The sequence below is a fragment of the Hypanus sabinus genome, chromosome 30 (genome assembly GCF_030144855.1).
Source record: "Hypanus sabinus isolate sHypSab1 chromosome 30, sHypSab1.hap1, whole genome shotgun sequence".
NCBI classification, from domain to species: domain Eukaryota; kingdom Metazoa; phylum Chordata; class Chondrichthyes; order Myliobatiformes; family Dasyatidae; genus Hypanus; species Hypanus sabinus.
Window position 1 is genome coordinate 31610256 of NC_082735.1, and position 11880 is coordinate 31622135.

An 11880-nucleotide genomic window follows, 5' to 3' on the forward strand; every position below is an offset into this window, starting at 1 on the left:
ACTTAGAAGGAAATTTGAGCATAACAATTTAAAGTAAAATAACATTTGAGCAAATTGGTTCCATATTGAGCAAAGTAAATATTTATAGTCATATCATTCAAGTCCCAGCCTGTCTGGTCCATGCTGAGCACGATTCCCATTACAAGTTAACCTAATTTGCCCATGTTTGGCCCATGTCCTTCAAAACGTTTCCTATCTATGTTACCTGCCCAAATGTGGAAAATCAAATTATTTGCTTTCACTGGGATGCAAAAATGCAAATAACAATGCTGAGCAATTGATGGCAGCTGTCATAAGGAAATATGGTTAATATGGCACATTCCTGGCATAATAGGCTTGGGGAATGTTTATCGAAAAAATAACCTTGAAGTCATTATGTATATCTATTTGTTTTGCTAAACAAATATGCTTGGAAAAAAAACTGTGGTTTATTTGATTGTCATACAACTGTGTAGCCTGAAGTGTCATTTTATGCTATTGCTTCTTAAGTTTAGTGTCAGTTAAAGCACTATTTCATGAATGTAAGATATGAATTAATGATCCACAATGCGTTTAGAAACTGGAGAATCTAGGATTGTTTCTTCTGAATAATTAAAATAATGGTAAGTACACCCCTAATAAATATTGTTGCATTATAGAAAGGATAGAAAAAGCACAAATAAAAAACCTGAAAGTCCCAAAATTTCCAAATTTTGAGTAATATAATGCACACTAACATAACACTTTGCTTTATAGAACCATTTTCCATTGCATTTTGCTAAGTGGTGATTCAAGGTTGGATTTCTACTGTACAACTGCAAATGGGAACAAAATAATTGTTACTCTGGATTGAATGCAGTACGAAAAAACCACACAAAGCTAAAGAACATGATAATAAAATAAACACAATAAATATGAATACATAAGATAGCTTATATAGATTGATCATATGTACATAAAATGATGCTAGTCACAGGGGTATCTGTATATAAGGTGACTCTGACAGGAAATGATAAAGTAGAGGTGGTGGGGGAATGTGATGGGGTGGGTTTGTGGTTGAAGGTGGTGGTCAGTAACGGGGTTTTGAGTTTGGTGGTCCTAGTGTGGATGGTGTGGGTGGGTGGGATCCTTTATGACATTGCCGGCCTTTTTCCAGCACCTTCCTGTATATATACCCTTGATGGTGGGTAGGCAAGTGCCAGTGAACCGTTGAGGAATTTTGACTAGTGGTTGTAAAGCTTTCCTGCCCGCCACAGTGCATTTTCTGTACTATGTGGTGATGCAGCTTGTTGGGATACTCTCGCGCGTCTGTAGAATGACGTGACTATAGGTGTGCATAGTCCTGCTCTCTTCAGCCTCCTCAGAAAGTAGAGGCATTGGTGAGCTTTCCTGATTGTGTAGGATGTGTTCTGGGGCCATGAGAGATTGTACAAGATGTGCATTTTCAGGAGCTTGAAACTGCTCGCAGTTTCCACTGCTGTGCCGCTGATGTAAAGAAAGGGGGTGGGTGATGTGAGTTCTCCTGAAGTCTAATAGACATTGAGGAAGAGGTTATTTTGCCTGGCACCAGGCCTCGAGCTCTTCCACCCCTTCTCTGTAGGGTGTCTCATCATAGTTAGTGACAAGCCCCACCTCTGTCTTGTCGTCAACGAACTTGAAAATGGTGCTTGGCAACGCAGTCACGTGTGAGCAGAGTGCACAGCACTGGGCTCAGCAACAGGTCAGTGGATGGTGGGGTCCCTGTTGAGGATGATTGGGAAGGAGGTGTAGTTGTGCATCCTAACTATCTGAGGTCTGTCAGTTAGGAAGTGCAATACACAGGGGTGTATTTAGATCAAGGAGTAGGAGTTTGTTCACCAGGGCCTGTGGGACAATCGTGTTGAATACAGGCCTGAAATCCAGAAACAGCATTCTGACATAAGTGACCTTTTTTTCTAGGTGCGTCAGGCCTGGGTGCACGTCAGATGCTGTGGTATCTATTGTAGAGCAGTTCTGTTGGTAAAGCTGAGTGTCCAGTGTGGCAGAAATGGAGTTTTTGATATCTGCCATCACTAGCCATTCAAAGCACTTCACGATGATTGGAGTCAGGGCCACCGGCATTTAATTCTGGATGTGTAGAGTTCTTTGGTACAGGGATGATGGTGACTGATTTAGACCATAAGATATAGGAGCAGGATTAGGCCATTTGGCCCATTGAGTCTGCTCCGCCATTTCATCATGGCTGATCCATTTCCCTCTCAGCCCCAATCTCCCCATATCCCTTCATGCCCTGACGAATTAAGAATCTATCGATCTCTGCCTTCAATATATATGTAAAGACTCCACAGCTGCCGGTGGATACGAATTCCACAGATTCACGAACACAAGAAAATCTGCAGATGCTGGAAGTCCAAAGCCACTTACACATAAAAAACTGGAGGAACTCAGCAGGCCAGGCAGCCTCAATGGAAATGAATAAACAGTCAACGTTTCGGGCCGAGATCCTTCATCAGGGCTGGAAAGCAAGACCATACAGATTCACTACTCACTGGCAATAAAATTGAAGAAATTAGTGATGACCGAAGAGATGATTTTCGGAATCAGAATAAATAATTTAATTTGAAGCATGTGGGGACAGCAGCCTGGATGAGCGAAGCTTTGAAGGTGTTTGTATAGATGTCAGCGTGTGTGCTTCCTAAGTACTCGGCCTGGGATGTTGTCTAGCCTGATGGGGGTTGTCTGCAGAGTCCTCCTGACGTCTGCTGCTGTTCCAGACAGTGTCTGCTCACTGGAAGGGGATAGCTTTCATGTCTGGGACATGTTGCACGCCTCAGGGAGGGAGGTGTCACTGGTACATGCGATGTTGTTTTTTCTTGCTCAGTCAATAATGCCTTGATGCCCAGCCGCATACAGTGGGTATTGTTATTGGACGACTTTTTCTGAATCTTTTGAGTGTAGGCAGTCTTGATAGCCAAGATGTGGTTTCACTTGGTTGCTCTGAAAGCTGTTCTGACATCAGATTTGAAGGCAGTGTCCCAGGCTTTCAACAGAGAGTGCCTTTAGTATTCATCCACCGTTTCAGGTTGGGCTCTGAGATGTCTGTTTCGGGGCATGCAGCCCAAGATGATTTATATTCCTCAAGGTCTGTGTCTTCTCCATTTGTGGGGGCCTCTTTGAACATCTGCCAACTAGTCAGTTCAAAAGAGTCCTGGAGCAGAGCAATTGCCTCTTTGGGCCCTACAGTGATTGTCCCCCTCACTGGTTTCTCTGTTTTCAGCAGCGGTGGTTATGCTGCGATTGACTGGAGCTGTGGTCAGAGAGGGCAAGATGCAGGAGGGGGATGGCTTTGTGAGTACTGCGCCTGCTTGTTCCTAGTGTGATGTATTGGAACTTGGGTGAAACGTCCTACAGGTTGTCATGATTTTAGTTTCCTGCACTAATGAAGAGACTGTCTGGATGCTTGTTTCGGAGAGAGCTAATGATGCTGTAAAGCCCTCCAAGTGTACCCTTGACATTCACACTTCAGGAGATGAAGACAGCAGTGATGAACACAACAGTAAACTCCCTGGGTTACTGAGAATGTAGCGGGCATTTAATTGTAAGATGGTCAATTCCCCCCTGCTAACTACAGGTGAGTCTGTGCACTGACCTTTGTTAATGTATACATAGAATCCACTCCCTCCAGATTTCCTCAGCGATAGGGAGTGCCTATCCACGTGGAACGCCGAGTCAGGCATGTTGTTGCTTAGCCATGTTTCAGTGAAAACTAGAATGTGGCAGTTTCTCATCTCTTTCTGTGAGTTCAGTTTCAATCTCAGCAAATCCATATTTTTTTCTCCAGCAAGTAAACATTGGCCCAATAAAGTGATGATACAGTTGATCCCATCATTGAAATATTCCCACAACCAATGGACTCACTTTGAAAGACTTTTCATCTTATATTCTCCATATTTATTGCTTATTTATTTATTATTACTATTTATTTTTTTATTTGCACAGTTTTTAGTCTTTTGCACACTGGTTGTTTGTCCATCCTGCTGGCTGCTGTCTTTCACTGAGTCTGTTGTGTTTCTTGGATTTACTGTGTATGCCCACCTGCAAGAAAATGAACCTTGGGGTTGAATCTGGCGGCATATGTGTACTTTAATAATACATTTACTTCGAACTTTGGCCAAGTTATCTCTCAGCCGAGCTAGTGCCCCAGCTCCCTGGCCCTGTTTCTGCTTCCATTTGAGTTGCCCTGTGCCTGCCCCTCCCTCGGCTGAGCCCCTAGACCAGGTTGCTATCGCTGAGTCTAGTGTCTCTAAAATCCCCAGTTCATTGAGCACAACTGTTAGTATGGCTGCCAGATTAAAAGTAACTTTGTCTGAGGATTCAGCAGCACTTTGGTTGACTGATATCCCTGACTGGAAACCTTGAAGCACTATCTAAGAATTTAAAACCAGCCTCATTTTCGAGAGCTGGAGAAAGCTGTGCACACCATCGTGTTTCATAACTATTATTTGGAATGATCCAAGATTTCAGTTACTGATTTATTTTGGAAAATTGTAGGTACTCTTCGTATTTATGGTTGAGGGGATCTGACTGTGATGTGCATCGGCTTGAAAGGCGAGTTCTCTGTTGTGTGACGTGGCAAGCCTTGCCCTTGAATCCGTCTGTCAGTTCAGCCGAAGGTTTCTCGAGATGGGGAGGGGCCTAGCAACATCCTGTATCTTCCACTGGTGGAGCGGATGGCTGTCAACTCTGAGGGCTAGCTGCGGTCTCTCCTGACTGAAGCCGGGATACTCTCGTGTGAGATTCAGATTGAGGCAACTTGACTTATCACACGGACACTGAGACACACAGTGAAATGTGTTGTTGCAATGACAACAAACACATCCTAAGGATGTGTGATGGGTGCAGCCTGTAAGTGTCGCCTCAGGTTCTCACGCCAACCTAGCATGCCCACCATATCCGTAACAAGGAGCAAAACTAGACCCCTTCCTCCCACACACCCACGCACACATGAGGACAGTCCTCTAATCTCAGCCTCTGGGCCCGGGCCTTGAGCCTCCAGCGGACTCACAGACATCGGGCATTTGAATTCCCCTGTGCTCTGGCGGACCCAGGGCTTCGGACGTTGGGCCTCAACTTCCAGACTTCTGATCAACCTTCGGTATCGACCCCAGGACTCGCCGATAATGATGATAGTGAGGGCCCCGAGCTCTGCACTCGCTGATGACAGGGCCCTGATCACCAGGCCTTGGACCCCAGTCTCACTGACCCTCGTGCCTCCCGCCCGCACGCAGCTCAGATCCCGGAAGACGCCGACCTGGGGTGGATTCGCTGCTGGAAATGCTCATCAGGCCAGATTATCTGTAGGAAGAGAAAAAGAGTTAACATTTCAGTCTTACGGGGTATCTCTGAGAGGATAAAATTCACTGGGATTAACTGTTTAAAAAAAATGATTGGTGAGTGAGTGAATGGTGAGGTCATCTCCGAGGAATGTAGGAGTTGTGAAATGCAGAAACAGGAAATGCATTCTTGGAAAACTAGGCTGGGCACGTTGTCTGCTTCTGGCGGGAAAGAAAGAATGAACAAGCTGAGCCAATGTCGCAGTTGGCCAAGAAGTGAAGTTACCTGGAATTTGTGAAATTTCTGCTCTCTCGGTTTATGCACAACTGAGATTTATCTTTGTATATGTTGCTACGGTACTTGAGATTAGTAATTAGCATGAAAAGAAAATGAGCTAAAATGAATGCTGCAGAATTAGTTTTGAAGGATTGAGTTTATCATCACTGACACTTGTTATGGAATTTGTTAGTCATAGAAAAGTACAGCACAGAAACAGGCCCTTTGGCCCATCCAGTCCATGCCAAAACCATTTAAACTACCATCAATCTGCACCGGGACCACTGCCCTCCATACCCCTACCTATCCAAACTTCTCTTCAACATCAAAATCAAACATGCACCACTTGCACTGGCACTCGTTCCACACTCTCACAACCCTCTGAGTGAAGAAGTTTCCCCTCATGTTCCCCTTAAACTTTTCACCTTTCACCCTTAACCTATGACCTCTAGTTGTAGTCCCACCCAACCTCAGTAGAAAAAGCCTGCTAGAATTTACCCCATCTATGCCCCTCATAATTTTGTATACCTCTATCATATCTCCTCTCAATCTTCTATGTTCCAAGGAATAAAGTTCTAACTTATTCAATCTTTCCATATGACTCAGGTCTTCCAGACTTGGCAACATCATTTTAAATTTTCTCTTTACTCTTTCAAACCTTGTTTACATCTTTCCTGAAGGTTGGTGACCAAAATTGCACACAATACTTTAAATTAGGCCTCACCAACGTCTTATACAACTTCAGCATAATGTCCTATTTCCTGAACTCAATACTTTGATTTTTAAAAAGTCAATGTGACAAAAGCTTTCTTTACAACCCTATCCACCTATCGCTTTCAATGAATTTTGGACCCGCATAGTTAACTGCACCTAAAATTCTCCTTGAGTAAAGTGAGGAAAATCATTTATCATGATCATGACTAGAACTGGAATATCTGTGCATTGTCAAGGTTGAAAATACCTAGGATATGAATTTGGTTAACCCCACCTTCTTCCCTTTCTCCTTTGGTCCACCTCCTCTCCTATCAGATTCCTCCTTCTCCAGCCCTTTCTCTCTCCCTATCACTTCTTGCCTGTCCTCCTTCCCCTCCCCCCACCTTTTTATTCTGACTTTGTCCCTCTTCCTTTCTTCTTTGTCCTGAAGAAGGGTCTCTGCCTGAAACATAGACTACCTATTCATTTGCATAGATGGTACCTGACCCGCTGAGTTCCTCCAGCATTTTGTGTGTGTGTGTGTGTGTGTGTGTGTGTGTGTGTGTGTGTGTGTGTGTGACTTTGGATTTCCAGCATCTGCAGAACTTTTCGTGTTTATGGGTTCAGTTAATTTTCAGCAGGAGGGCATCACTAGGCTATTTATTGCTCATACCGAACTTCCTTGAACTACTACCTTGAACCAGTGCAGCCCTTTTGATGAGGCTTTTCCCGTGACGTTGTTGGGTAGGGAGTTCCAAGATCCGGACCCAGGATACCGAAGTGAGGATGGTTTGTGTCCGGGAAGGAACATGCAAGAAGATGTTCTCTCCTAACAGAGGTTGAGAGTTTATCAGATGGAGTCAAAATCATCTCGGCAAGGAATTAGACTGCTTTTTGTGTATTTATTTTTATTTCACGATACGGTGTGGAGTAGGCCCTTCAAACCTCGTCGTCTCAGCAACCCCCGACAAACCTCATTAACCCTAAACTAATCACAGGACAATTTACAATGACCAATTACCTACCTGGTACGTCTTTGGACTGTGGGAGGAGACAAGAGCACCAGGAGGAAACCCACGCATTCAACGTACAAACTCCTTGTAGATGACATTGGAGCTGAACTCTGAATTCTGACTTAACAGCGTCGTGCTAACCACTAGGCTACCGAGTTGGTTTTGCAGGTCATAGTTTCACAGTTTTAAAGTACATTTATTATCTAAGTATGGACAGTATGTAGTGTTTAACACTGAGACTTGTCTTCCCCCTCAGGTGGCCGTGAAACAAAGAAAAACCATAGCACCAATTCGAAGAAAAACATCAATGCACAAAGAAGAGCAAATCACACAAACGGCAACAAAAAGAAGAGTGAAGAACACGGAATATAGAACACAAAATCGAAAGAGTCCAGGCATATTCAGTTCAGCTCAGTGGTGGTCATTGTCTGCAGATTCAAAATCGCCCAAAACAGCAATGAAAAGGAACGCCCAGGAATCAGACACGTGTCATAACGTGAACTGCAGAGACCCATCTACAAACTGTGTCAATTAAACTTTGCTCTGGCACCATCCCCCAACAGCATTGAGGGAGAGAGAGGGAGAGATCTTTTGAGTTCAGGAAGCTCCCTTTGGGAGCAGTGAGCGAGAACACGAGAGAGAGATACCGTCACACACACAGACACCTTTCTCCAGCAGCAGCGAGCGATAAGCTGAACACCCACTCACCTTCTGCTCTTGCACTTTAATCGGTGAGATTAGAGAGGAATGGAGTGAATCATGGGCTCGAGCCCCCTCTCCAGGCTTTGATCAAAGCCTCACGGAACCCTCTCGGAGACTGCGTAGCACCAGATTGCAGAATTGGTTCGGAAACACACCACCAAAATGTAGATCACAGTCTCCAAAAGGAGCTGAACCATATTTGAAAGAAAGAGAAGACGTGAAAGAAGCAGTTTCAAGTCAAGTCAAGTTTATTGTCATTTAATTATATACATGTATACTGTCAAACAAAACAACACTTCTCTGAGTCAGGTGTAGTACACATAACACACAGTAACAGGAAACTAAGGATAAAATCTACAAATGAATTTTGCATAAATAAAGAAGTGAAAGTGCATATGTTAAATACTGTCAGGTACAGAACAGATTAACCGGTGATACTTTGAAGGTGATGTGGCAGGGAGTTCAGAAGCCTCTTGGCCTGAGGGAAGAAACTGTTAACCATTCTGGCTGTTTGATGCATGGAGTCTCCTGCCTGATAGTAGAAAGTCAAAAAAGATGCTGGGTAGTTTAGTGAGCCCTCAGGAGGATGTTGCCCTAGGTAGGGTTATTTGCCAGTGCCGCCTTCTTCCGTTTCACGTACAGCGGAGTGCGTGCCTGTGATGGGGAAGTCGACGCGTACTGGGTGGTAAGAACTTCCTTGTGTTGCTTGACGTGCTGTGGGTCAGGCAGGTAGAATCAGCACTCTGTCACATTCCTGAATAATGCTGCTGGGTCACCTGCCCCAGTGCATGCGGCTTCTGACCTTCTCCTGACATCGCAGTATTTATTTGGCCACTCCAGTTAAGTTTCTAGTCAGTGGTAACTTTCAGCATGTCTTGGCAATTGTGATCCTACTGAATGTTAAAGATAGATGGTTAGACTCCTCACATATGGAGATGGCCGTTGCCCGACCTGTCTGGAATAAATTTTACTGTATTTATTACTTCATGAGTAAAACTCCCCTCAGACTTGCTGCTTGCAGGCGTGAAAGGCTTCATTTTTTGAGGAGCTGCAAACACAAATGAAAATTGTGCAAAGGTGACCTTGTGGGAGGAGAATTATTGATGAAGTCTGCAGGTAGTTGGGGACAGGACGTTGGCCTGAAATCCATCTTTAACAATGTTCTGGGGCTGGAATAATAGAATTCCAAAAACTTCACATACCTTCCTTTATGTGAGGTCTCGCTGCAGACACTGGAAAGTTTCCCACTGACCTCAGTGTTTTTTTTCCTGAATGAATGGTCTTCTGTATAAACAACTGGAGGTTAAATCATCATGATTAATAAGAAATGAGTGGGAAGAGGCCTTTGGGCCTCTCATACCAGTTCTGACAGTGATTCAGACTGTTGCTGAACATTTGCTATCATTAAGCAGCTCCATCATCAGTGACCCCAATATCCAGGCTGTGCTCTCTTCTCTGCTGCCATCAGGAAGGAGGTACAGGAGCCTCAAGACTCACTCCACCAGGTTCAGGAACAGTTACTACTCCTCAATCATCAAGCTCTTCAACTCAACTCCACTTGACCCGTCACTGAACTGTTTCCACAGCCTGTGTACTCACTTTGAAGGACTCTTCATCTCATGTTCTCAATATTTATTTCTTGCTTGCTCATTTACTTAACTATCCGCCAATCCATCAATTACTTTATTTTTGTATTTGCACAATTTGTTGTCTTTTGCACATTGGTTGTCCATCCTGTTGGGTACGATCTTTCATTGATTCTATTGTGCTTCTTGCATTCACTGTGACTGTCCAAAAGAAAGTGAATCTCAGGGTTGTATAGGGTGACATATATGTGTAATACCCTGGTTTATGACCATACTGTATTGTATTTATACAGTTATGCTTTTGAGTACTTTATTTTCTGCAGATTGTCTCAAAATGCAACGTGTTCCTTTATTTACTTTGTAAAATTGAGAAGTTGATTTTTTTTTGCTGTTTAAAATGATAATTCACTTGATTAAGCTGGACTTGTTGTAATAGCCAATAGGATTTGTCTTGTTAACATTTTGTCCAATAAAATGCTCTAGAACATTCTAGAGGATCAAGTGTAGCCATTTTCTGGAGTGAGGGCAGGAGTTTTGGAGGATGGAGGAAGGAGGAAAATGGAAATGGACAACAGCCTTGGCAGAAGAACATGAACTCATTTGGGAGGACATATACAACTGTGAAAAAATCCTCATGCATTCAATGGCCTCCCAGAGAAGTTACAGAAAACTTTTAATTAGCTAGCTTGGATCTTGCACGATCTTGGAGTCAGTTCAACGCTATGTCCTTGGACATTCCTTCGATGTTTATTTATGCTTTGTTTGAACTGTGTTTCAGGCACAATTGTCCAGTACCGTGAGTAAATGAAGTGAAGCAAACTGGATTGATTATGCAACAATGAGTGCCAACAATTATATGCACACTATTGGCTAACTAATAAATGTGTAAAGGGCCCCTTTCTTCATAGTGTTTGTTATAGTTGAAAATATTTTGGCAATAGAACTTTAAGCTAAGTTTATGTTGGTGTGAGTTAAATTATTGCTTCCTGGCTAACAGTAAGTTTGCATAGGCATGTCAGTATTCATACTTTTTAGTGTTCCCTTAAAGGAATATTCAAACATTTATGTTTTGTGTTTACCTGAATCATATTAACCCTAGATGTGCTTACTTATTGGAAATTACATTTTCATTGTTGTTCCCCATGCATTGTAGAGTTATGTTACTGTTTGTTGGCATTCACAGTAGTACCTAACTCATTACGAGCCTACAGTGAGAGGGTTACACATTCTGGGGGCTCATCCGGGATAGGTGTTTGTATGATTTAATGCTGTATGAATACTGACCCATGGATGTGTAATGATTGGAAAGTCTGTTTACTTGTGTTCAAGCCAGTGTTACACTTGTGTTTTTTGTACAATTTAAGGAGCATCATAATTAAGATACTGTGAGTTGGATGCTGCAGAGATTAAGCTTTGGTGTGTTAAAAAGAGATTATCCATTCGCAATACTTGTGTACCGAGTAATGTTTCTGTTGACGTTAGTAATGAGACTTTAGTTAAAGCCCTGAATCTTGTGAAAGCTCTAGGATTCGTTCAAACACTGAGCAGCATTTGAACGAATCATTTGGCAAGTATTTTGTGCTAGTTCAGATCTTCAATGCTGTGACTAAATTCACTCTGCCTGATGTGGTAGGAATATCTGGAGAAGGGGGGCCTGTGCAGTTCACGTGTTTAGATTTGCACAGAATACAACTCCAGACGCTGCTGAGGATGGAGATTTTCAGCTTAAGTTGCTCTCTCTTCTGAGGAACGAAGGGAAATTCTGACTGATGTTAAAAATCTATTAAATCCTTCAGCTGTTGATTTAAATTCTCAGCTGGTTCCTGCAGTCACATCACTAGTCGATAAATTCCATAGCATACTTGCTGAAATCCAAGGTTATCAAAAGCTGAGAATGTCAAACCCACACCAAATGGAGAGGGAGAATATGAGGCCTGGGCTGAGCAGACATCTCGTTTACTAGATGAATGGTAGTGCTCAGACTATAAAGAAGCAGAGACTGATAGAGAATTTAAAGGCTCCTGCCGCTGATATAGTGAGGTTCCTAAAGGCAGAAAGATCAGCTAACTATCTGTAGTCTCTGGAAAATGCTTTTGGCACTACTGAAAGTTCAGCTGATCTTAAGCTGAAGTCAGACACAAATTCCAAGAGGAAGGAGAGTAACTCTCTGCCTATTTCATGTCAGGTAAACTGCTGCATTATTTGTGTCACAAAGGCAGCATTCAGCTGTCTGACATAAACCGGTTAAGAGTGGAGCAAGCTGTCACAAGACAAGGTTGCTCTACGTATTCAAATGACCCACAAGACGCATGATCCTC